We start from the raw sequence: 27,441 nt of genomic DNA, 5'->3' as shown, positions 1-27,441 counted from the left end.
AAAATCTAGATGATCTGCATTCCCATTGTGTTTATCATCTCCTATCTTAGTGAAATGAATCAATGGAATAATAAAAGCTAGTGGGCAAAAGTTAGTTACGACATTTAGTCAGCCTGAGGTCCTTCTCTTAGTTCTTAAACGTTGTCCCAGTCTTCCAAGAAAACATAACTCATATCCTTTTGAGATCACACCACTGTGACAACAAACCTGGACAAAGAACTTCTCTAGCCTGTGTTCTGTGAAAGGACACAAGTATAGTTTTGAGCTGAAATGGCCCATAAGGAGCCATTTGATAAATGATTACTTCCCAGCATATGCTGCTACTGGGAGGTGGTGGGGGCTAGGAGAAGGAAGTAAGGTCATTTTGGGTGTGCCCTCGTAGGGGGAACTGTTTTCCTCTCTTTTTTGTTTCCTGCCTACCATGAGGTGAGCCCTTTGGCTCAATTTTGTGTTCCTACCATCACATCATCTTTTGCCTTGTTCCAACTGACCATGGAACTCAACTGACCAGGGACTGAAACCAAGGACAAAGTATATCTTTCCTGTTAACACGAGAACTCCCTCGTCACCACAAGGAGCTAATTAACATCCTAAACCATAATACATTGTTAAAGTTGTTGTCAGTGATATGCTCCCAGGAGGTAAAGACCACTCTCACAACTTTAGGCCTTGAGATTGACATTATGTCTATTGAAAAAAGATACTAGCTCAAGGATTCCTTCTTGCCCCCAAAGAACGTGTGTGTGTGTGTGTGTGTGTGTGTGTGTGTGTGTGTGTGTGTGTGTGTGTGTGTGTGTGTGTGTGTGTGTGTGTGTGTGTGTGTGTGTCTGTGTCTGTGTGTCTGTGTGTCTGTGTTCCAGTACCAGGGGTTAAATGCAGGATCTGGTGCTCTCTCTTGGTTACTTTCGCTCAAGGCTGGCTCTACCACTTGAGCTACTGTTCCATTTCTGGCTTTTTCCTAGTTAATTGGAGATGAGAGTCTCACAGATTTTGCTGCCTCAGTTGGCTTTGAATCTCAATCCTCAGATCTCAGCCTCCTGATTAGCTAGCATTAAGGTGTGAGCCATGAGTACCTGGCTTATTAGATACTCTTAACTACCCTATGTACCACTACATTCAATGGTGGCTACTCACTGATTTGTACCTCTCACTTAAAATAAGCTCTTGGTTTACCTGCCCAGTGAACTCCTGATCTCATCATGATACTAAGATCAAGTTGACCAGAAACCAGACAACTAGGACAAGAAGACAGATGATAGTTGAGATAGACAATGAACCTAAACTCTTGGAAAAGGCCAGGAAAAAAAATCTCATGTCCCTTGCTGCTTCTTTTGGGGTTCTCTAATACTACCCACGCCACTCCCTATTCATGGAGGGACATCACTATCATTCAGCTCTTGTATTGTGGTTTCCTATTAGCAGCCTGACTGCTGGATCAATCATGCCTTACCTTTAATTCTTTTTTTTTTTTTTCCCGGGGGTCCGGTCGTGGGGCCTGAACTCTGGGCCTGGGCGCTGTCCCTCAGCTCTTCAGCTCAAGGCTAGCACTCTACCACTTGAGCCGCAGTGCCACTTCCAGGTTTTTTCTTTTTGCTTATGTGGTGCTGAGGAATCGAATCCAGGGCATCAGGCATGCAAGGCAAGTGCTCTACCACTGATCCACCTTCCCAGCCCCTACCTTTAATTCTTTTAATTCTTTCTCAAGGGATAATGGTTCCCTAGGCATATTATATTTCTAACCAATTTCTCTTCAATTCCCATGTTTTATATATCTAAGGAGGTTACCTACTGAGTTTATCTCTATGTCCTCACAGCTAATATGCCTAATGTCATCGGAAAACTCACCTATAATGCTTTCTGGGCCTATATGCAACAGTCCCATGTGCTATAGTTTAAAAAACTGTAAGAGCACTAACAGCTGTCTTCTAAACATTACCTACATACTGGCCCACAGTTTATTAGATTCTTTTTTTTTTTTTTTAGTTTATTAGATTCTTACAGGGGACTTGTTGTGAGAGGAGACACACTATATCAAACTTCCCTATGTACACATGCAACCCACAGAGATTCTTCTTTCTTCATCCCTAGTATTCCTTCAACTATGTTAGATTAATTTAATCTAACCTCATCTGAGTATGCATCTTTGCCGCCATAATCTCACCAAACTTTCACCTAAAAATTAAACACCAGGCTTCCAAACTTGGGAACATGATTGACTGAATTCTTGGCAAATGGGAGGACAGAACTTACTGAGGTGTTTTATCTTCCCACTTTTCATTCTCCAGTAAATGATTCATATGGTACCCCATTGCAATCCACATCCTTGCCAAAGGGGAGATCATCCCATTATCTCTATCCTTGTCAAAGGAAGGATCATTATTACTGTATAAGGATCATTATATCTGTTATGATTTGTTACAGTAACAACAATCTCTAAGAAAAGAATGGCCGCCCTTGAGAATAATTCATTCCCTTTACTAGGAGGGGGTTGATTTTATGTCTGAACTAGATTTGGAAAAATGTTAGGATCCTTTCTAAGAACTGGCACAGCTAAATGAATGCAAGATTAAAAACTTTCCCCATACTGTTAAAAACAACAAGGACAACAACAAACCTTTCTACAGACCAAAGAGCTGTGATCTGCAATCAACCAATCAGTACTGAGTGATTCCTACAAACCTACATACTTGCTCTTGGTTTACATACTCTGGGTGGATGGATAGCAATGATCTGTCTATGTTTAAGTTTCTTGATGTTACCAGAGTCATCGTGTCCAGCATGGACTTTTTTGCCCAGAATGGCCTGGTACTGAGTTCCTCCCAATATTAGAACACTGTGTAGTTCGGGATGTTAGGTATGGGTTGAGAAGAGGTCTCACAAGCTTCTCCCTGGCTTGGCCTTAAATTTTGATATTCTTGTTCTCAGCCTCCGAAGTAGCTAGGATTACAAGCATGACACCAGTGCCTTGCTTGGCTATTTTGTTTTGCTGAGTTGTTCCCTAGAATCCTTCGGATTTCACTTGTATAAACACTTACCAGAGAGATCTGACATGTTTCGAAACTGCTCTTTGTTAGGAAAACAGTTAACTGTCATCAGTTGGGATTTTTGTCAAGAAAAAGTTCACTCAAGTAAATTTAATGCAAATGAACTTAAGGAAGGGGCTGCTAACAGAGGGGTGAGCAAGGTTATGGGAAACAAAGGGGATGGTGAGGCACCCTGAGACTTCTAGAGTCAGAGCCCACTTCTACTTTTATGTCTTTGGGTAGAAGAGGAAAGAACAGTACTAGAGAGCCTGGAGGGACTGCACAATGGGAAGGAACTGCTTTGGTGGAGGTAAGCAGCTATTTCTAGGACCTTGGCAAGGTCATATGTCCTCTTACCTCTGCTTCTTGTCAATGCCTCCCAATGAAAAGAAAGGAAGGAAGCAAGGAAGCCGAGTTGGTATAATTCCTAGTAATGAGCCTTTCGGACACAGAATGAAAGAGGGGTGGAGAGTGGATGGAGAGATGGTGGTAGACCAAATGAATAAGTACAAGTTTTGTGCATGAACTCTGTTCCACTGGGATGCCAACCTTTGCCTCACTTTCTTTTCCTTCTTTTGTTACTTTTTGGTTCTAACTATAGTTAGATGGTACGACTTACAGTTTTGTAGTTGTATTATCACAGTTGAATTGGTACTGGGAAATGAAAAAGTTTATGTTTCATGTAGCAATAAAGGTAACAGTGTATATTTTCTAATTTCTTTACCCCTTTTTCTTTTCTTTTTTTTTTGAGACAGTCTTTTTGTAGAGCAGACTGACTGGCCTTGGACTTGTGATATTCCTGTCTTAGGGTTCTGGGTGCTGGGATCACCATACTCAGCTCTATTCTATTTTTTTTTTTAAATATCATTCTGTTTCTTTTTAAGTATAGAACTGAGAAAGTTACCTGAAATGGATTCCTTAAGCCATCATTATATTCAAGTATCAGGGTGAAGTGGAGGTATATAACTTGCATACAGTATAAACCTCACATCATCAGTTAAATATTTCAGAGGAATGCCAAGCACTGGTGGCTGATATCTGTAATCTTAGCTACTCAAGAGGCTGAGATCTGGAGACTGAGGTTTGAAGTCAGCCCAGGCAGAAAAGTCTATAAGACTCTTATCTCTAATTAACCAGTAAAAAGCCAGCAATGGAACTGTGGCTCAAGTGGTAGAATGCCAGCATTGAGTAACAAGGCTCAGAAACAGCACCTAGGCTCTGAGTTCAAACCCTAGTACTAGAAAAAATATAGTAGCAGAGGTTACTGTGGAGTTGGAGGAGTCATTTAGCATCTCTAGGACACTGGTTTACTGCATACTATATAGATTGAAAATCTCACAAAGTCAAATTTATATTTGACCTTAGACTGCTACATTTTTTGTTTAAAATTCCTCTCTGTTCTCAGGATTAGCTCTAGTTGTCTTGAATGGCTTAATTATGTATCCCTTATTGGCTACCTACTTCCTACCTCTCTTCCTCATTCTAGAAAAAACTCTTGCATTCTAATTCTTGCCTCAAAGTCAGCTTCTGGAGGAACCCAAATTAAAAAGGAGTATATTCTCATCTTGGATCTGAATAAGTCTGTTAAAAAGTTGATTTTACACTACTTTCTACCAAATTATCCTCTTATTAGGAGTTGAAAAATCTCCATAGAATTTCAGCTTGATCATTTACTGCCCAGTTTTGCTTCTGGCAGTATTTTAGATGATGCCTCTGAGTCTATTCCTATATATTCCCATTATAATTGCTTTCTAAAACCAAACCAAGGGCAGTTGCAACAAAGGAAATTGTGACTTGATAAGAATGTGCTGATATATGTTATTCATTTCACACTCTACCAAGTGTGGTAGACTAATCAAAAAGATTTTATTTTTTTATTTATAAGTCACGGGGCTTAAAATCAAGGCCTGGGCACTGTCCCTGAATTCTTTTGCTCAAGGCAAGTGCTCTACCACTTTGAGGCACAATGGCACTTCCGGTTTTCTGGTGGTGAATTGGAGATAAGAGTCTCACAGACTTTCCTGTTTAGGCTGGCTTCAAACCATGTCCTCAGATCTCAGCTTCCTAAGAAGGTGGGACTACAGGTGTAAGCCACTTGTGCCTGGCTCATAGGGATTTTAATAATGTGACTTATTTGGAAGTTTTATCTACTATACTAAATTATACAAATTTGCATAATTTGCATATCATCCATTCAAATGTGATATAACTCAAAGTCACTTATCAAGACCTTCAATACATATTGACTGGAACTGGAGAAAGCAAATTATTTGCTTTGTTTTTGATATTAAGGAATCTCAAAAAATGCGATTTCTATTTTAGCTGTTTCTTTTTTTTTTTTTTGTCGGTCACGGGGCTTGAACTCTGGGCCTGAGCGCTGTCCATCAGCTTTTCAGCTCAAGTCGAGCGCTCTACCACTTGAGCTACAGCGCCACTATTTTAGCTGTTTCAAATTGAAATTCTGCACTACTTTGACCTAAATGTGACAAATAATGAATGTTTTATGTGCAGTGTAAGTAGGCTTAAGCGATGAATTTTCAATTACTACCTAATGGTTGCATGAGACGTGTAAACTGAGTTCATTTTTAATTTAAAGGCTATGATGAGAATAAATTAGTTTAATTATAATTTCTTATATACTTTAATTATATACCTGAACTATTGATTGGCTGATCACATAAATTTGAAGTCCAATTACTAACTTTTCTCCCTCTCTTTCTCTCTCTCTCAGACACTCACACTATGTAGCCCAGGGTGGCCTAGAAGTTGCTATACAACTTAGGCTGGCCTTAAATTCATAGTCCTTCTGCCTTATCCTTCTGAGTTCTAGGATTATAGGTGTGTGCTACCAGAGTAGATAATTTTGCAAATAAAGCTGTAGGTATCAATTTACAAAGCAGATCATGTAAGTTTACATAGTAAAAACAGTGAGATCTCATAAGAAAATATTAATAATCTCTAGAGAGATGGTGTTCTGTAAATTTGATCACTATTGCAGTTGTAACCATAATTCTCTTTGAAACTTCTGGAAATTAAGGACACATAAAAGTATATTCAAACAGTAAAAGATAAAGGCAAAAATCATTTGCAGGGCATATGTCTAACCCATGGAGACAAGAGGCCATTGACATTACAAAGTGAGTGCACAAATGCACACAGAAACACATATCTTTATTTATTTATTTTTATTTATTTATTTATTTTTTGTCGGTCGTTGAGCTTAAACTCTGGGCCTGGGCGCTGTCCCTGCACTCTTCAGCTCAAGGCGAACACTCTACCGCTTGAGCCACAGCACCACTTCCGGTTTTCTAGTGGTTTATTGGAGATAAGAGTCTCACAGCCTTTCCTGCCTGGGCTGGCTTTGAATCGTGATCCTCAGATCTCAACCTCCTGAGTATCTAGGATTATAGGCGTGAGTCACTGGTGCCTGGCTACACATATCTTTAATATTTATTCAAACACATATTTTTCTTGACCTTAACAAAACAATGGTTTGTGAAATTCCCATTTTATTGTTTAAAACAGAAGATCCAAAGATCCTTAAAACTTGTTTAGGACCTACTATAAGAAAATTACTTTTAAAAATTTACAGAACCTGGGGCTTAGTGTTAGAGGATTTGCCTAACATATATGAGGCCCTATGTGGAACTCTCCAGCACTGCAAAAAATAAGTATATAATTACATATAAATAAATAAAAAATAGCAACAGACATTTGATAAGATACATATAAGCCTCTAACTGTGATACCTAGACCTTAAACTATTAGTCAGAAATAGGGATTATTCATTCTTAAGAAAAATTAAAAGATTTTTAAAAGTTTTCTTGACATATGTACTAGATTGTCTGATACAATTATTCTAATCAAGTAAATTTAAAATAGGAACACTAGAACACTAGCCTTGAGTAAAAATGCTCAGTGATAGCATCCAGAATAGCACAATGAAAAAAAAGTTCTTTTCTTTTCCTTTCTTCTTTCCTTTTTCTTTCCTCTTTATATTTTTTTGTTAACAGCTGTATAATTCAATGTCTGTCTCTACCAAAATTAAAAAAGTGCCCTACTGATTTATGTTATTCCAGTATTTTACTATTTTCAATAATATTATATACATTCTTTTTCCATTAATACCAGCCCTACTTTGGCTCACAGGTATTTTGGATTCTGTTCTTGATTCATCGGTCCTGTTGTGTAGGAACTGCAGTCAGGGTGCATATTATGGTAGGAGTATGTAATGGAGCTAAACTGCTCACCTCATGGCCAAGATGAGAAAGATAAAGGGACTGGGGTCCCACAATTTCCTTCAAAGTCACCTGTTCCCAATGACCTGAACACCTTCTACTAGTTCCATCATATTCCTATGTGACCATCCTGGGGCCCAAGCCTTTAAAACACTTATTCAAGCAATGGCACTATCAGAAATACTGTATCTTTCTTATGTGTGGAATGATATCTTTGGGATAAATCCCTAGAAGTGAAATTGGAGGTTCCAAGTATATGCATTTGTAATTTTGATAAATGTTGCCAAATTCCTGTTTCTAGTAGCTCAGCCAAAGTAGTGATGCCAGACATAAATTTAAAGTCTTTTCAGTGAGGAATAAATATACAATGAAAGTAGGTTACCTATTAAAGAATTGGAAGAAATTAGGACAAGTTTAATTCAGCAATTCAGAGCTCATTTTCACTGAAAAATACATTCAAAAGAACTTCTGATGCATTTAAGGTGTGCCAAGAGCTTTTAAGAACTTGGGATATGTTACACAAACAGATCAGACTAAAATCTCTGCCTACTGTGAAACTTACATTTAAGTTCTACATGCTGGAACTCTCTGCTACTTCCTAAGAAGCCAGTTAAATGTCACAATCCTGAAAATGATCTGTTGAGATCCTGAGCATGGGTGCCAGACATATGCTACAAGTGTTATTTAAAAACCAACTAGAGGCAATGTTGCATATGATTTCGTAACTCTCCATCAGGTCCTTTAAAAACACACACTAGCAAGAGAGCTCTTTTTATCTGACTCCATCTGCTGTTGCTGGTGATCAGCATACTGTGGACATTGTGGTATCATCTGAGATTAGGTTGTGAAATAGGAAGTGGAGTTACAAGTGGAGTTGCAAGTGTATGCAAACTGTTGGGTTTCTATGGCTTGCAGAAGCTAAGGGTGCCGGATTCAGGTTTGGGAAGTAGGGAAGAGAAAAGTTATCAGCACATTCTTATCAGGGCACAGTTTCCTTTTTGAGACTGTCCTTGTTTTGATTTCAGAAAGAGATTTCAGGGGATTCTATGGAAAATAGCTTCACAAGCTTACAGCAGCAATACTCTGTAGGCTGAACAAAGGCATACTTGTACATGCTGAACAAAGGCATGGAAAAGGGAACATATTAGAAACTGAAGGAGACAGGACGGTGAAAGCCAAGGAAAGGGAGTAGGTTAAGTGTAAGAATGTTTGTATAGTCTCAAGGTCTTTGTGCTGGAACTCGGGCTGGAACTATCCTTTAGCTTTTTGGCTAAATGGAGGAGCTGTTACTTTACCATTTGAGAATTACACCTCCATTTACTGCTTTTTGCTGATTAGCTGGAGATATGAATGTTGTGGACTTTTCTGGCCTGGCCAGCTTAGTACCGGGATCCTTAGATCTCAGCCTCCTGTCTAGCTAGGATTAGAGGTGAGCTGAGCCACTGATGCTCAGCTTCAAGATTATTAAAAAAAAATCTCATTTTAAGCATCTTAGAGGAGGATATTTAAAAATGTTAGCCCCCACTAGTTAATAAGGTTCTGAGCCACAGCTTACAACGTTGAAAGCCTTGCCAACACCTCAGTGGATTTTTTTTTAAACATCCTTGAAGAACAATTGGAAGTTTAAATTGTGAAAAGGAAGTCAGACATGGTGGCCTTTTTAAGTATGTAACAAAAGCACAGAGAGCCATCTCCAGCGAACGCCTCTGAAATCATATGCTCGCTTCCTTCCTCCCTCCCCCCTCACCCCCACTTTTCTGGTCTGTATTAACTTTTCATCCGAGCACCACAGTCAACCCAATCAACAAGTGGTTTATAAATATGTCTGATGTCCCGAAGGGTTGTTTTTCCTGTCAACACATTCTAGAACTAGAAGAATGAGGCTTTAAGTCAATCTTCCCATTTGACAGTTGGAATCCGACGGGGGAAGTGGCAATTCCTGGCAGAAGCCAGGTCTCTTTCCCAATGCTCTTTCGGTCCCATCCAAACCCTTCCATCCGGGGAGACCTTCGGGTGGGGGGGACGGGGGCCCAGCGGGCACGCGCCGCAGGCTGGGGCCAGGGCGACGCGGCGGCCCCCACTGGACAAGCCGCGGGGCCCCGGGGTTCTTTAGGCCGAGGAGGCACAGCAGGTCAAGCCCCGGCGGCCCGACCCCAGCACGCCGCTCGCAGACCTCGTACCAAGGGGCTCGGCGCTCCGTGTGGCGCCGCTTCCAGCCTCCCCGGGCGGTGTGGGGCTGGCGGGCAGTGACGCCCCTCCGGGCAGGGCCCACGGCCTCGCCGCCGCTTCCCGGGCTCCATTCCTAACACCCCAGCCCTCCGCTGGCTTCTCGCTCGCCCTCCTTCCCTCGTTTCCCCTCACGGCGTTTGCACCACACTTCCCACTACATGTTTACAAAGTGCGGACGCCCACACCGCCGCCCGAGTGCCCCCCAGCTGCTCCCGCGCTCTTCCCGCTCCGCCTCTCCCTGGCCCCGCCCACTCCGCGATTTCCTCCCCCCCCTCCCACCTCTCCCCCCCCCCCCCCAGCGGTGGCCTCTTCCCGGCGCGCGCCCGGCCCACCCGAAGGCCTCGCGCCCCCCGCCCCGCCTCGCCTCGCCTCCGCGCCCACTCCGGCTGTCACGTGAGCCTCCCGCCCCGCCGACCACGTGACCCCAGCCCCGCCCCACCCCCCGCCGGCGCCCGCCCCGCCCCCGCGCCGGCGCGCTCCGACGTGCCCTGGAACTTACCCTCCCTCAGAGACCAGCCTGCGGGGACGCCGGGCTGCGGCGGCCGCCTTGTGGGAGCTCTCCGGCCTCGCTGTGGTGTTTCCGCGGCCGCGAGGAGGGAGAGCTGCCCGCCTCGAGGCCCCGGGGCCTGCCTTCGGTAAGGTGTCTGGGAGGCGGGCCCCCCGCGGACCCAGGGTAGTCAGCGCGGCGGTGCACAAAGGCGCTCGAGGGCTCGGGCTGTGCCCCGCGAGGGCAGCGGAGCCTGGAGTGGGGGCGGGGGCGTGTGCGGGGGGGGGCGGCGTGCGGCGCGCGCGCGCGAGGTGCGGCCGGAGCGCGAGGGGGTCCGCGCCGGGGGAGGTGGGCGCGCGGAGGGGGGCGGCGCCGACAGCCCGCTCGCCGACGGGGGGGAGGGCACCCCCGGGTTTAAATGGGCCCGAAGTTGTGGCTCCTATGCCCCCTGGGTTTCCTGACTTCCTGTGTGAGGGCAGCGGCCGCCCCGCCCCCCGGGAGGGAGGGTGGCTGGGTGGCGTGTGCGCGCGCGTGTGTGTGTGTGTGTGTGTGTGTGTGTGTGGTGGAGGTGAAAGGCCGTGCAGGTGCCGTCCTCCCTCCCGGGCCTCCCTCTTTGCCCAGCAGGGAAACCCACCTGGGGCATCGCTGGAGGGCTCCTGACCTTAAACAGGACACTTTTCTTCTCCGCAGTCTTCAGATGTGCCCCGCCCCTAATGCATAGACATTTGCTGCCCTCCCAGCTCGGCTTGGCGGAATCTCCTCCCAAATCCTTGAATTAAAAAACCCTTTCCCCCGCCTCAGTGCACTATCCTCTTCCCATCTCCAGATTTGTGTTCCCAGGGTGACTGTCCCTTTGACGTGTCGTGTCGTGTCGTGTCGGTGAACTGCAGACCCTCTGGGGTAGAAGAAATGGCCACAGGGTGGTTGTTAGAGAAAAAGGCACGCCCTTCACTTTTCCAGGCCAGTGATGTTTTCCTTTTGCCTGAAGCAGCAGTTTAAAATGCTTTTGCAAAGGTTAAAGCCGAATGTATGAAAGAATACCTTTGTCCAGAAAGTTCTCACGTCATTCCAAATGCGATGTTGTTGTGGTTTGTAAGGGTTTTTCTTTATTTTTTTTTTTTAAAGCACTGTTAGGCTTGGTTGTGTATTGCTTTATGGTTTGTGATGACACACGGAAGTAGATTTTATTGATCATTGAGGCACACATTCTTCAGGAGAGGTAAATTGGAGGAAGGAGCATTGAGTTCTAGTCCAAATTCTGCCTCCAACTTGTAAAGGTGAGGCCTTGTAAGACAGGATGTTGCAATGAGAAATTATTCAAAAATATGTAGCTCTTAGCATTGCCTCGTCCACACTTAAAAGTTGAGAAATGATGGCCTAGAGACATTTGTTCAAAATACCTACTTTTCCTTACCTGCTCTTTATGAGTAAGACTGTCTGACTGCTGTATTTTTGTCTTTCACTCCCTGGGAAACATTTCTGAGCTGGCCTTTGGGAGCCCTAAGGGCAGGTAATGAACCCAGCTACCTGAAGAATTAGACAAACTGGAAACAGTAACCGCTGTTCTGGAGGGGTTTCTGTGTTGGGAAAATGCAAATAAGAATTTAAGTGAATTGTAGCAGGTTATGTGTTTATCTGTGTCTTAGTATTTGGTAGACTGTCACTCATATAAAGCTCATTGACTCCTTTGTACAGCTATTTAGAGATAATAAAAAAAAGTCAGAATGAAAGTAATGAGACAAACCACAATAATGTTTTTGAAAAAACAAAGTGGGGTGTTGCTTATTGGTTCCTAATATGCCACCAGTTCAATGAGTTATGATTATGTAATTGTTAGTACTTTTTTGGGGGTGGGTGGGTATTGGGGCTTGTACTCAGGGACCCCCATCTTTTTACTCAAGGCTAGCCTAGCACTCTACCACTTTGAGCCTTAGTGCTACTTGCGGTTTTCTGGTGGTTAATTGGAGATAAGAGTCTCATGGACTTACCTGCCCCGGTTGGCTTTCAACCTCGAGCCTCAGATCTCAGTCTCCTCAGCAGCTAAGCTTACAGGCATAGCAACCAGTGCCCTTCTCCTCTTCCTTCTCTTCCTCCTCTTCCTCCTCTTCCTCCTCTTCCTCCTCCTCCTCCTCCTCCTCCTCCTCCTCCTCCTCCTCTTCCTCACTTCTCCTCCTCCTCCTTTTCCTTATCCTTGTTCTTTCTTCTTTTTCTTCCTTTTCTTTTTTACTATAAACAGTTGAGTCATGCATATATATTTATATAAATAGTGTAGGAACTGGTATATTATTTGTACCTATCAGCCAAAGTTTCTTTCATTAAGTAGAGGATATCTGCTCAGTGCTTTTTTTCAATAGACTGATAAAAAGGAAGCTTTATAAGTTTAAATTCAACAGATGCCATTATTGAGAAAAAAGATAATAATCTGGGTTTTTGCTTTTCATATTCAATAGTTTAAAAAAATTAATCCAATAGGAATAATTATTAAGGATGTATGTGCCATACACAAACCATGAAACTAACTAGAAAAGTTACATGTATTCATAACCTTATCACTCTAACAGGGTAATCAATTTAAGTGGACTAGAATAACACAGTGAGCCAATAATCATGACCTGTGAAATTATTAAGTGGTTCTGGTGTTTAACTTTTCAGAGAAAATTTGCATTTTAATTTTATAATAAAGAGTGGGAAAGAAAAGTAAAATGAAAACTTTCTATATTTTAACAATTTTATGTGTGAAGATATTCTCCTGCTGCTGGTGCTAGAGATTAATCCAGTCTTGCAGTTAGTTTTGGGCAAGTGTTTTACCACCAAGGCACACACCCTTTGCCCAGTAATTTTAGTTATCATAAATATGCGTAATTTTGTAGCATGAATCACATAGGAAAAGGTATCATGCTAACACATAGCATCCTTGTATCTTACATCATTCTTAGTGGAGGACCTGTCAGCCAGCATCCTTGGGGCTTTTCTTTTCTTCAGTTAACCTGTCCACTTGTCAGAACTTTTTTGTAGATGGCTTTGCTGTGACCCAGTCATTTCCCTCCTGTTTTGCAGTTTGATTTTGCAAATGATTTGCTTTATATTTAAAGTGAACTGATAAATGCTGTTTCTAAACTTGTCTCCTCTGTTGAAAATCTAGAGCTTCTCAAGCTTTAAGGTGCATGGGAATCACCTGTACTTCTAACAAGTTCCCAGATTTTGTGGGTGCTGTTCTTCTGCCTAAATCACAGACCACTGCTGTCTCATAGAAACCTTGTAATTTTAAGGTTTCTAGTACTCATTAGAAGCAAAGTGAGAAAAGTCAAATGAAATAAATTTAACAGTATGTTCAAATTATTTGAACATATAAACAAGGAAATTGTTCTTCTTTTGGGCTTTTTACATATTTTTACACATATTTTACACTTGCTGCACATTTCAGCTTATGCTGCTCATATTTCAAATTTTTAGTAGCTACATTAACGGCTATTGTATTGAACAAGAGATCTGGGTCTAAAATCTAGACTGGAAGCAGTTGGCCTATGGCTAGTGACAATTGTATTGTGCAACATATCTGAGTGCAAAATCTAGACCATTGCTCTTCTAAATGTATTTTTCAGTCATCCCAACAGTAATCCTTGGGCCCCACCTCAAACTTAACTGTCATTAGAATAGCTGGGCCTGGAAACTCCTACTGTGAAGGGTATACCTCTGAAATGTACACTGAATGAGATCTGGAACACAGGAATAAATTATGGACATTAGAATAAATTATGGACATCATTAAATATATTTGCATGTGACAAATAAGCCATGTTACTATAAGATTAATATTGGGGATGGGAAGGGGAAACAAAGGAGGCAACAATGCTTGATAAGAAATGTACTCATTACCTTGCTCATGTAATTGTAACCCCTCTTTACCGGTATTTTCACAATAAAAAAAAGATTAATATTGGGAAGCTGAGTTTTAGGTATATGGAAACTCTGGACTGTCTTTGTAGTAATTCTGTAACTTACTAAACTCTTCTAAAGTAAGTTTTTTTTTTTTTTTTTTTTAAGATTTTGTTTAAATGATGCCATTGCTCACTAAGAGCATGTGAATCACTACATCATGAATGACTTGTCCACTGCAGTTCAGATGGGCAGGCTAGAATTAGGTCTGGTAGGGTAATAGTATTTTTGCCATCAGTGCTAAAACTTACATAGTGCCTGCTATATTAAGAGTTTTATGCATATTTGCTCATTTAATCATTCTAATTTGTGGTATGTACCACTATTAAGCTCCATTTTGCTGATGGAAGAGTATGAGGCTGAGTTCAAATGACATGTCTTAGGTTACCCACATACAGAGACAAGATATTTGAGGAGGGATTAATTTCATAAATGATTACTTGTGAATATTTTCTATTCACAGCTTTTGCTTCCTAGAGAATACAGTGATTAAAAATTGTTACTCTGTGTCAAGCTTTACCATTTTCATAGTTCTTTTTCTGTTCTCACAAGGATCTTTTGAGGATTATATTGTTTCATTTGTTTTATTGATAAGGTATCCGGGGTCTGAGAACTGATAAATGCAAAGCCTAGAATTAGATTTCAAGCCTCTGACTGACCCTGAATTCTGTGCCTTTTCTGTTCTTCTCCAGCAGGTTAGAATGTTATGAGGTAAGAGTGATACCTTTGAAACTTGGCTGAAAATAGTTTTTAAAAAAATTGTTTTATTTAGATACGTTATCCATATACTAACGTATATGGATACTCAATAATAAGAAAGAAATGAATAACAGATACAGAAGGGTGCACCTCAGCAGTATTATTCTATTTGTTGTTGTTGTTGTTGTTGTAGGGCTTGAACTCTGGGCCTGGGTGTTGTCCCTGCACTTTTCAGCTCAAGGGGAGGGCTCCACCGCTTGTACCACAGTGCCACTTCGGTTTTCTGGTGGTTTATTGGAGATAAGAGTTCTATGGGGTTGGGAAGTTGGCTCAGTGGTAGAGTGCTTGCCTCGCATGCATGAGTTCCTGGGTTCAATTCCTCAGCACCACATAAGCAGAAAAAAGCCAGAAGTGGCGCTGTGGCTCAAGTGGTAAGGCACTAGCCTTGATCTGAAGAGCTGAGGGACAGCGCCCAGGCCCAGAGTACAGCCCCCACTATTGACAAAAAAAAAAAAAAAAAAGAGTTCTATGGACTTTACTGCCTTTGAACTGCAATCCTCAGATCTCAGCCTCCTGAGTAGCTAGGATTTCAGGCGTGATCCACCAGCGCCAGGCATCAGTATTATTCTTAGTGAAATGAGTCAGACAGGGAAGGCTGCAATACTCTGTGATTGGCATTTTTCTACTAACAACTTTTACTTGAATAAGCAACGATCATCTTAGTACTATCATGCTTTAACTAAGTACTTCTTTTTTTTTTTTTTGGTCCTGTTGTGGGGCCTGAACTCTGGGCCTGGGCGCTGTCCCTCAGCTCTTCAGCTCAAGGCTAGCGCTCTACCACTTGAGCCACAGTGCCACTTGCGGCTTTTTTCTTTTTGCTTATGTGGTGCTGAGGAATCGAACCCAGGGCCTCAGGCATGCAAGGCAAGCGCTCTACCACTGAGCCACCTTCCTAGCCCCTTAACTAAGTACTTTGCTCACATTTTCTCTTTTTGTTTACAAGACTCTTGGAATTTGTATTTGATGTTTTACAGAGGAATATACCATTGGCATTCATGAGTTCATATGCCTGAGTCGTTTACAATTTGCGGCTATTATAAATGGTCATGTAAGGCCTTTGTGTGGGCTTTCATTTCTACATCTCTTGGATAAATACCTAGAAAGGAGATTGGTATATTGTATAATAAGTTTCTCTCTACCTAGAATATGCCAGATTTTTTTTCCAGAATGGCAATACTGTTTTTACATTCTACCTTCAATGAATGTGAATTTACTTTGCTGGTATTCTTCACATTAAAAATACTTTTTTTTTTGTATTTCTTAAAATCATTTTGGTAAATGGGTAATGATACTGTTGGTTTTATTTTGCATTAAGAGTTTTGTTTAATAGTATGTAGAGGTATATTGCTGCAAAATGAGCTCTACATATTTAAGAGTACAGCTTGGTGAGTGTGGACATATGTATATTCTTGTGAACATACTGTAGTTCGAATATGGGATTTGAGTGTGTCCAGAAGGGTTTATACATTGGAGTTCGGTCTCCACTGTCGTAGTTTTAAGGTGATATGGAGCCTTTTAAGAGGTGGTACTAAGTAGGAAGTAATTAGGTCCTTTGGAAGGACCATAGGGCCCGAGTGGTTTTGGCAAGAGAGTTGAGCAAGCCTGCTGCCTCCCATTAGGCTTTAGCTTCCAATTTTGCCATGTGATCTCTTCATCTCGTTCTTGTTCCTGCCTTTGTGAAGCAATTTACTATGAAGTCCTCACCAGAGTTTAGCAGATGGTTTATAATTGTGAGCTAAATAAACCTCTTTATGAAGTATTCAGCTTCAGGTATTTAGTTGACTAATGGAAAACTAATACAGAAAGCATGTCCATTATCAAGATAATGACCATATCCAATTAGTGATCTGCTTGCTGTCCTGATAACATAGTTTGCAGTTTTTATAGGTTTATACATCTTAGGTGCTTTCTTGAGTTTTATCAGCAAAATTTTTTTGCGATTTAACTCCTTTTGTGTTTTAGTAGGTCATTTCTTTTCATTGTTAGGCACTATCTGTGTATATAACAATTGTTTTGTCCATTTGTCTGTTCATTGACATTTGAGTTGTTTCTAGTTGTTACAAATAAACCCGCTGTCCTTGTGTGAAAGGATAATTTTGTTGCATAAGCACCTAAGAATAGGATTCTTGGGTCACACCATAGAGGTATATTTTAACTTTTAGACACTTGCCTACATTATTCTCAAGTGGGTTGTATTCTTACACCCCATCAGCCATATGACTACTGATTAGTTTATAATTTCCAGAAACCATAGTATGATTGATATTCCAGTAGATGTGGTGGTATTTCTTTTTATTTTTTGGATTAAAGTTGGTCTTGTCTTTTCTTGCCTTGTATTGTCTTTTCTTTTTTGTTCAAGGCTGATGTACTATCCAGTTGAGCCAAATCTCTACTTCTGGTCCTTTCATGAGTTTATTTACTATTGGTAAAAAATTCTTTGGAAAAGTCTCTTTAAATCTTTTGCTTTTTATTAGGCTGTTTGTCTTCTTGTTAACTTGTAACAAGTTCTTTTATATATTCTAGATAAGAGTTTAAAAAATACATTTTTGCAAGCATATTCTCCAAATCTGCAGTAATTCTGTTCATTTTCTTAATGGTGTCTTTTTAGTGGCCAACCAGAGGTCTCTGCTTCCAGCACAGTGGAGCCAATTGTTTCCTGATGGAAGCATTTGATGTTGGGGGATTATGACCTCTAAAGTTGGTAGAATACAAACACAATTGATGTATTCAGCCTAGAAAGAAGAACCTTTTATTTTCCGTACCTGTGAATTCTGGCTAAGAGAGCAACTTTTTCAAGTCCATGAGGTGGTTATAGCACCCTTACGCTATGGAGGTCTGGCTTCAAATAAAGGCTTGGTGATGAGCCAAATTAGAAATAAAGGATTAATTTAAACATTTTATTTGCTCACTTATTTTGCCCTTCTATTAAATTTTTTTTCCTTTGTTGGTTGTGGGGTTTGAATTCAAGGCCTGGGTGCTTTCCCTGAGCTCTTTTGCTCAAGGATAGTGCCCTACCACTGAGCCACAGGGACATTTCCTTTTTATATTTTTTATTGTTATTATAAAAGTGACGTGCAGAGGGGTTACAGTTACATAAGTCAAGTAAAGAGTACATTTCTTTTTCACCCTTCACTTGCTTTCTCCCAGTTTAAATATGCTATTTTAAATGAGACAAAGTGGACTTGGCTAGTTTGAGAGCAGTTGGCATCTTCCTTACTCCTGCCTTTCTGTGATCATGATCGCTGCTATCCCAGCGCTAAACACCTTGTCACATATTGAGGGAGACCAGGAAGAATTCTGTGAAGAAAACATTTTAATTTTGATGAAATCCTTTTTTACCCTACATGCTTCCCCTCCGCATCCCCACCCCCTCAGTCGTGGGGCTTGAACTCTGGGCCTGGGCTCTGTCCTTCAGCAATTCAGCTCAAGGTGAAGGCTCTACCACTTGAGCCACGGCACCACTTCCGGTTTTCTGTTGGTTAATTGGAGATCAGAGTGTCACAGACTTTCCTGCTCTTGCTGGCTTTGAACCGTGATCCTTTTGAGTAGCCAGAATTACAGGCGTGAGCCACCAGCATCCGGTCTCCCACTTGCTTTTTGTTTTTGCAAGGAACTTTTGTCAAAGTTGTGTGAAGGTACATTTCTGTAATCTCAGTATTTGGAAGTGGAAGTGGGAGGACACAGGGTCCAGTCCAGCCTGGGCTGGAGACAGTGAAACTTTGTAACAAACAAATATAAACAAATAGAATGGGAAGGGGAAGAAAAGACATGTCTGCTAATCTAAGAGCCACTAATATTTTCCACATGTCTCTAGAAGCTATATAGTTTTTAGGTCTTCTATTTAAGTGTACTATCAGTTTTGAATAATCTGTGTATGATTTGTGGTAATGAATGAAGTCTTCTCTCCCTCCCACATATGTCTGCCAAGTTGTTCACAGTTTGAAAAGTTTATTGTTGCCCAGTTGAACTGCTTTATCACCTTTGTTGAAAATTAATTGAACACATGGGCCTATTCCTGTATTTCCTGTTGTGTTTTATTTTTGTGTATATTTGTATCAGTTCTACATTACTTTAATTACTGTAGCCTTATATTAATTCTTGCCATCAAGTCACTTTCCAACTTTGTTACTTTTTGTGTATAGGGTTTGGATTTGTTTTTGCTATTTTGCACAGGCTAACCTTGAATTTGTAACCTTCCTGCCCCTGCCCCCCCTCCCCCCCCCGCCCCCGCCCCTCTGCCCCCCTGCCCCTGCCCTGGCCTCTGGAGTGCTTGGATTACAGGCTAGGATTCTGTAACAATCGTTTTAGTTATTCTAGGTTCTTTTTTAGATTTTTAGAGTCCTCTTGTTTTCTTCCTTTTCTTCTCTTTTTTATTTTTTAAAATAAAGTCTTCTGGGGCTGAAGGTGTAGCTTCAGTGATAGAGTATTTGCCTAGCATTCACAAGGCCTCTAGTTGGATCTCCATATGGCAAAAGAAAAAAAAAGAAAAAAGAAAAAAAGAAAAAAAAAAGAACAAAACACTGCCTCAAAACCTTCTGGAATGTTGGTTTGGATTTCAGCGAATTTATAAATGGGTGGAAGAGCTGAGTGCCGGTGGCTCACATCTGTAATCCTAGCTACTCAGGAGGCTAAGATCTGAGGATAGCGGTTCAAAGCCAGCTGGGGCCAGAAAGTCCATGAGACTCTTATCTCCAATAAACTACTAGAAAACTGGAAGTGGTGCTATGGCTCAAGTGGTAGAGCGCTACCCTTGAGCTGAAGAGCTGAGGAACAGCGCTCAGGCCCAGAGTTCAGGCCCCACAACTGACAAAAACAAAACAAACAAAAAAAAAAGGGTGGAAGAATTGACATCTTACTCAGACTTTTTTTTTTTAATTCATAATCACAGTAAAACTATATTCTTTTGAAATTTGCATACATTTGTTATACATGGAGTGATTTCATTGTGACATTTCCAGATGTTTTTGTAGTATATTCCAATCAGTCTCACCCATTCTATCACTCTCCCTTCTCTTTCTCCTATTTTTATTTTTTGAGTTGAGATCTCTTTAAAAAAAATTTAAATTGTTTTTATAAAGGTGATGTGCAGAGAGGTTACAGTTGCACAAGTCAGGTAAAAGTGTATTTTTTTTTTTTGGCCAATGGTACCCCTTCCCTCACACCCAGTTTTTCCCTTCCATCTGCACCTACAAGTTCTGTAGTTCATTCAGAGTGTCTAGTGAGTACCATTGCTGCATTTGTATACTCCTTGTCCCTCCATTTCTGCCTCCCTTACACTCCTAAAGACATTCTCACATTGCTTATGGCCTCAAATAAAAATTGTCCTATTTCAATCTCCCAAGTACTAGTATTATAGACATGTCCACCACATATAGCTGTTTTCTTTTAGGTTGTTTTTTGTTTTTATCTTTAAATAGTTGTACAGAGGTGTTTAATTCACCCCATTCTAAGTCTTTTATTATTTATTTATTTATGTTTGCCAGTCCTGGGGTTTGAACCCAGGCCTGGGCACTGTCCCTGAGCTTCATTTGCTCAAGGCTAGCACTATACTACTTGAGCCACAGCACCACTTCTGGCCTTTCCTGTTTATGTGATGCCGAGGAATGGAACCTGGGGCTTCATGCATACTAGCATTCTACTAAGCCACATTCCCAGCACCCACTTTAAGTCTTTTAAAATGACTTTCAGTAGTTTTTTGCATTTCTCAGTATGTAGGTCTTGTATACCTTTTGTCTTTGTATTTAATGTGGTTTTCTTTGAAATTTTAAAATTTTAATTTCTGTTTTCTTGTGCCTACTATATAAAATTAGATTTTAAACACATCTCATGTATATAATATGATCTTAATTTTTAAAATTTTTTGGGGTCTGGTCACGGGGCCTGAACTCTGGGCCTGGGCGCTGTCCCTCAGCTCTTCAGCTCAAGGCTAGCAGTCTACCACTTGAGCCACAGCACCACTTCTGGCTTTTTTTTTTTTCTGCTTATGTGGTGCTGAGGAATGGAACCCAGGGCCTCATGCATGCAAGCAAGGCAAGCGCTCTACCATTGAGCCACCTTCCCAGCCCCTACTTAGCCCTTTTCTTAAGATTTTCTACATATAGGATAATGTATCTGCCAATGAAAACATTTTACTTATTTTCTATTCTTTATTTGCCTTCATTTTTTTTTTTTTTCTGTCTTACACTGGCTAGAACCCTTGTAAAAAGAATTGGAAAGAGAGTTAACCCCTTTCCTTCTCTCTGATCTTAGGTGAGAAGAATTCAGTTTTTTTTTAAAGTCTTTTACCATGGATAATGTAACTTTTAATTGTGTGTGTGTGTGTGTGTGTGTGTGTGTGTGTGTGTGTGTGTGTGTGTGTGTATGTTTTTGTAGATTTCCTTTAGCTGAGTAATGATTTGATTTGTATTTTGATGTTTTTTTTTTTTTTGGTCGGTCATGGGGCTTGAATTCTGGGCCTGGGCACTGTCCCTCAGCTCTTCAGCCCAAGGCGAGCACTCTTATCACTTGAGCTATAGCACCACTTCCTTGATTTGTATTTTGAAACAGTAGGCCTACTTACTATAGCCTCAGAATTATTATGTACCCCAGGCTGGTTTTGAACTTGTGATACTTTTGCCTCAGTTCTCCAAATTCTGCTATTACAGGTGTCTACTATATCTGGCTGTGGTTTGATACTTTAAAAGACTACTTTGTTGTTGTTGCTTTAAAAGACTATTTTGTTGTTGTTTCAGTTTCAGAACAAAATTGAGAGCAAAATAACAGATATTACTTAGTTCTTGCCCTCACATATGTATTGTTTTCTTCATGATCAATGTCCCCTAATGTAGTGGTACTTTTTTAAAAAAGTGAGTCTGTGTTACATATTGTTATCACCCAAATCTATTAATTTACATTAGAGTTCATATTTTACATTCCATGAGTTTGAGCAAATGTGTAGCATCACATATTCATCTTTATAATATCATACAGAGTAATATTGCTGTTTCCAATATTCTTGTGATCAATATAGTTAACAATTATATTTACCTCACTTGCCACCACTGGTACCCTTGCCAGCACTTTGTGTGTGTGTGTGTGTGTGTGTCTGTGTCTGTGTCTCTTTTTTGTGTGTGTGTGTGTGTGAGAGAGAGAGAGAGAATATAGTTGGTATGCAGTTATAATCTTGTTTTGATTTTAACACATAATTTTTTTTGGCTAAAATTAACATTTGAATAAAATCATGAATTACGGAGTATTTTCTTTTTTTTTTCTAGTAGAAGACAGCTCTATAGGATTTGTGTGCCTACTTAAGTGTTACTTCTCTCCCTTCCCTTCCCTTCCCCTCCCCTCCCCTCCCCTCCCTTTCCCTTCCCTCCCCTCCCCTTCCTTTCCCTCCCCTTCCTCCGTCCCTCCCTCCCTCTCCCCCCTCCCTCCCTCTCCCCCCTTCCTCCCTTCCTCCCTCCCTCCCTCCCTCCCTCTCTCTCTCCCTCCCTCCCTCCCTCTCCCTCCCTCCCTCCCTCTCCCTCCCTCCCTCTCTCCCTCTCTCCCCCTCTCTCTCTCTCTCTCTCTCTCTCTCTCTCTCTCTCTCTCTCTCTCTCTCTCTCTCTCTCTCTCTCTCTCTCTCTCTCTCTCTCTCTCTCTGCCTGGGTACTGTCTCTGAGCTCCTTTTTGTTCAAGGCTAGCACTCTACCACTTGAGCCACAAGGCCACTTCAGCTTTTTCTGGTGGTTAATTGGAGCTAGAGTTTCAGGGCCTTTCCTGCCAAGACTGGCTTTGAACCATGATCCCCAGTTCTCAGCTTCCTGAGTAGCTAGGATTATAGGCATGAGCCACCAGCACACAAATACTTCTCAGTTCCTTAGGAAAAGTTTATATGCTTGATTGTAACATTTATTTTGCACTTTTGTGTGTTTTGAGTAGGTTTTTAAGTGTTTTTGAGTAGTATTTTAAATTGTATTTTACATTTACTCAGTTACTCTTTTTTTTTGTGTGTGTGGTTAATTGGAGATAAGAGTCATAGATTTGATCCCCATCACCATGAAGGAAATTGTGTGTTTTAGCTTCTAAAGAGTAATTGTAGCCAGTAGCTAGCTACAATTACGCCAGTGGCTCATGCTTATAACCCTAACTACTAAGGAAACTAAGATCTAGAATATTGTGGTTTGAAGCTAGGCTGGGCCAACAAAAAATTCTTTTTTTTAACTTTCCCAAGTGCTTCTTTTGTTGATTCTTTTTTGTTTCAGCTTTAAATCTTGATTTTGTATTTCCTTTGTGGATTTTCACTTGATTGTATTGTCTGTTACTTTCCAGCTACTCAGTTCCTGTAATCTATTTTTGCTATTTCTTTATGGCCAGCCTGGTTTATTTTTTTTTCCCCTATGTATATTTTCCACCCCTTCTTTAGACAGTCTATTAAATTCAGATGTGAAATACTTTATATTTTATAAATATTTTATATTGTGTATCTATTTATCCTAAGAACACAAATCATTAAGAAAAACATGTTTTAAGAGTATAATAGTGTCCTATGTTTTCTTGTAAAGTGTACAATTTAGGAAATTACTGGCTTGAATAATTTCTGTTATAACTTGTTAGAGTTATTCTTTTTTTTTTGTTGCTCATTTAAGTTTAACAGCAACCTGTTCAAAAATTATTCTTTTATTTATTTTTAAATATTTTTGTTTTTATGGTGCTGGAATTGAACTCAGGTCCTGCATATGCTAGAGAAAAGATCTCCCACTGAGCCATAACCCCAGCCCTTCATTATTAAAGTTTGAAAGAATACTCGATGGAGTTAATGTCAAGAGTAAGTGCTTAATATGTTTAAAAATAATATCTTATTGCTGAATTGATTATACACATTGAGGTTGGCCTTCTATTGTAAACTTACTCATTGTGGTTATATTTACTATATCTCAAGATTTGGTGTACATGTTTCCTTTTTTTTTTTTGATGTACCTATTAAACAGGGTTTTTAAAAACAGATGTCTTGGGGGAGGAAGATAACATTTGCCAACGTTTGCTGTATAATTTGTGGTAGGCTTCTTGGTTGTTTAAATGGGAAAGATTTTTTAAAAAAAAAATTTATTTATTTAATTTATCAGTTGTGGGGCCTGAACTTTGGGCCTAGGGGCTGTCTCTCAGCTCTTCAGCTCAAGGCTAGTGCTGTACCACTTGGGCCACAGCACCACTTATGGCTTTTTCTGCTTATGTGGTACTGAGGAATCAAACCCAGGACTTCATGAATGCAAGGCAAGCACACTACCACTGAGCTGCCTTCCCAGCCTGGGAAAGATTTTTTTTTTTTTAAATGGCAGATGGAAAGAGCAGTGTATTTGATCATAAAAAGTAGTGTGACAGTTCTGAGTCTGACTTGGGGAAGAAGTGAAAGGTGTAAGCACTTCTGTGTGTGAGTTTGTATGTCTGTGTTCTTGTTGGAACGTGAGGAAGAAATGATTGGAATGGGGAGGAAGTAGACTAGTCAAAAGCAGGCAAAGCTTATGTGGGCATTTTTTAAACCCCTAAAATAACAGGGGATGTGCACTGGGCATTGGATATACAAAACTTTTATTTCCTGGTGATTTGGGTACCTAGAAGTTGTAAATTACACATTTACTGATAATTTCCACTTGAATCTAGTTTTTTAGTGCTACATTATAATTATTTTAATTTGTGTGCGTGTGTGTGTTTTTTGGTAGTATTAGTGTGTGAACTCTAGGCCTTGTGCTTGCTAGGCAGGCACTTTGCCACTTGAGCCATTCCTCATGTCCCTTTGGTTTAATTTTTCTAGTAGGGTCTCAAGTTTTGCCGGAGCTGGCCTTAGATTGCCATCTTTCTGCTAAAACTTCACATGCAGTTGGTATTACAGGAGTAGCTACGGAGCCCAATTATTTTAATTCTTTTTTTAGTAAAGTCTAATAAAGACTTTTTTGGGGGGCTCTTTGAACTATAGGCCCGGGCTTTGTTCCTGAGCCTCTTTGTGTTTAAGGCTAGTGTTCTACCATTTGAGCCATAGTGCCACTTCCAGCTTTTTCCAAGTAGTTTATTTATCCAAGAGTCTCACAGACATTCTTGTGTAGGTGGTTTTGAATTGCAATCCTCAGATCTCATCCTCCTGAGTAGCAAGGATTAAAGACATGAGCCACCAGGACCCAGCTGACTCTTCATTTTTATTTTATCTAACTTTTCCTAGACCTTGGATTGTAATACATAATTGCTGCTGTGTATCTTTCTAGAGATGTATTTTTTTAATTTTTAAAATAATTTTTATTGAGATTAGGTATTACATAAATTTCACAGTATTGTAAAAAGTCACCAACACATTTTAAAATTGTCATTATGTTTTTAATAGTTTCTTTTTTGCCAGTCCTGGGGCTTGAACTCAGGGCCTGGGCACTGTCCCTGAGCTTTATTTGCTCAAAATAGCACTCTACCACTTGAGCTGTAGCACAACTTCTGGCTTTTTGTGTTTATGTGGTACTGAGGAATGGAACTCAAGGCTTCATGCATGCTAGACAAGCACTCTACCTCTAGGCCACATCCCCAGCCCCTTTAATAGTTTCTTTAAGGTGGGTTACAGTTTTATTCTCTACCCCTCAACCCAAGGATGACTATTAATCAACCTCAGCTCCTATTCTGTTTTCTTACTATATTTACTTTTGCTCATTTCTTCTGCCTGGGTATCTAACTACCTTTCTATATAGATTGTATCTTTTGACTCCCTTTCTATATAGATTATATCTTTTGACTACTTCATCTACTTTCATTTTTTGTTTGTTTTTGCCAGTCTTGGGGCTCAAACTCAGGGCCTGAGCACTGTCTCTGAGCTCTTTTTTCAAGGCTAGCACTCTACCACTTGAACTACAGTGCCATTTCTGGCCTTTTCTGTTTATGTGGTACTGAGCAATTGAACCCAGGACTTCATGCATGCTAGGTAATCACTATACCGCTAAGCTACATTCTCAGTCCCCCTTTAGTTGGTTTTAACTAAAACTGTAGATTATATACCTTATATTGAACTAGTGAGACTGATTTTCTTCTTGTGCCATCTAATCCTCATTTTTCTCCCTGATTTCTCCTTCATATCTATTTCTGTAGTCATTCCAGGAGGTGTGATCATAAAACCTGACAGTGACAGAGATAGAACAGGAACTGGTCTTTTAATCCATTGTTCTCCCTTTCTTACTAGCACAAAATGAAACATTTGATATATTTAAATCTATATTTAATATCTGATACATTTAAGCTACACTAACCTTAGTTTAGCTGCATGTTAACTTACTGACCCTTCATACCTTGAAGATATATCTAAGTTAAAGTTGTTTTATTACTTCCCTGGAAAAACAAGAGCTCCAAGTCAGCCAAGGATAAACACAGTCATATGTCCCTTAGTGGAATATATTATGAGACATGGATGAGGTCCTCATTGTTGGAATCCCATATATTTACACAAATGTAGATTTGGAGTTTGTTTTTATCTTTGGCTGTGAGATGGGTCTCTTGAAGACAACAAATGGATGGATCTTGTTCTCTGATCCAGTCTGCAGTTCTTTATCTTTTTTATTCTTTTGCTTTCTTTTTTTTTGTCGGTCATGGGGCTTGAACTCTGGGCCTAGGCACTGTCCCTGAGCTCTTCAGCTAAAGGCGCGCGCTCTACCACTTGAGCCACAGCGCCATTTCCAGTCTTCTTGTGGTTTATTAGAGATAAGAGTATCACGGACTAGCCGGGCGCTGGTGGCTCACGCCTATAATCCTAGCTACTCAGGAGGCTGAGATCTGAGGATCGCGGTTCAAAGCCAGCCCGGGCAGGAGAGACCGTGAGACTCCTATCTCCAATAAACCACCAGAAAACCGGAAGTGGCGCTGTAGCTCAAGTGGTAGAGTGCTCACCTTGAGCTGAAGAGCTGAGGGACAGCGCTCAGGCCCAGAGTTCAAGCCCCACGACCGACAAAAAAAAAAAAAAAGAGTATCACGGACTTTCCTGTCTGGGCTGGCTTTGAACCATGATCCTCAGATCTCAGCCTCCTGAGTAGCTAGGATTATAGTCCTGAGCCACCAGTGCCCAGCTAGTTCTTTTTCTTTTGATTGATGAATTGAGTCCAGTAATATTTATGATTATTGGAGAGAGGTGTCTTGTGTTTCCTGTAATTTTCCTGCTTTCCTAAGTTTTTCTTCTTTCCTTTCTTCCTGTGCTTACTAAGTTGGTCTTCTAGTGATGTCTGTTTGATTTGGATCCCTGATCTTGATTGATTTCTTCAGATTGTGTTTCCCCTCTTAGTAGTCTTTTTTTTTTTTTTTTGTCATGGGGCTTGAATTCTGGGCCTGGGCACTGTCCCCTTGCTCTTCAGCTAAAGGCGAGCACTCTACCACTTGAGCCACAGTGCCACTTGCAATTTTCTAGTGGTTTATTGGAGATAAGAGTCTCACAGGGCTGGGAAGTTGGCTCAGTGATAGAGTGCTTGCCTTGCATGCCTGAGGCCCTGGGTTCGATTCCTTAGCACCACATAAGCAAAAAAGAAAAAACCCGGAAGTGGCACTGTGGCTTAAGTGGTAGAGCACTAGCCTTGAGCTGAAGAGCTAAGGGACAGCGCCCAGGCCCAGAGTTCAGGCCCCATGACCGGACACCGCCCCCCCCCCCCCCAAAAAAAAAAAAAAAGAGTCTCACAGACTTTCCTGCCCTAGCTGGCTTTGAACCACAATCCTCAGATCTTAGCCTCCTGAGTAGCTTAGGATCACAGGCATGAGCCACTGGCACTTGGCTCTTATTCTTTGTAGTGCTTGATTATTGTTT

The 27,441-nt window shown here is 40.9% G+C and overlaps 1 protein-coding gene across 3 annotated transcripts in view; it reads left to right on the top strand.

Moving 5' to 3' along the window:
* Positions 1 to 10,036: 10,036 nt before the first annotated feature.
* LOC138805116 (rho GTPase-activating protein 12) overlaps positions 10,037 to 27,441 on the top strand; it is a 101,791-nt gene continuing 84,386 nt past the window's right edge. For all 3 annotated transcript variants that reach the window (XM_069989706.1, XM_069989705.1, XM_069989704.1), the window contains exon 1: positions 10,037 to 10,125. The gene's annotated coding sequence lies outside the window, so the exon portion shown is untranslated. The remainder of the gene's footprint in view (positions 10,126 to 27,441) is intronic.

Source organism: Dipodomys merriami, unplaced genomic scaffold, assembly GCF_024711535.1.
Source record: "Dipodomys merriami isolate MVZ:Mamm:240054 unplaced genomic scaffold, mDipMer1.0.p SCAF_387, whole genome shotgun sequence".
In the NCBI taxonomy this organism is placed as follows: domain Eukaryota; kingdom Metazoa; phylum Chordata; class Mammalia; order Rodentia; family Heteromyidae; genus Dipodomys; species Dipodomys merriami.
This window is presented reverse-complemented; position numbering and strand designations above follow the sequence as displayed.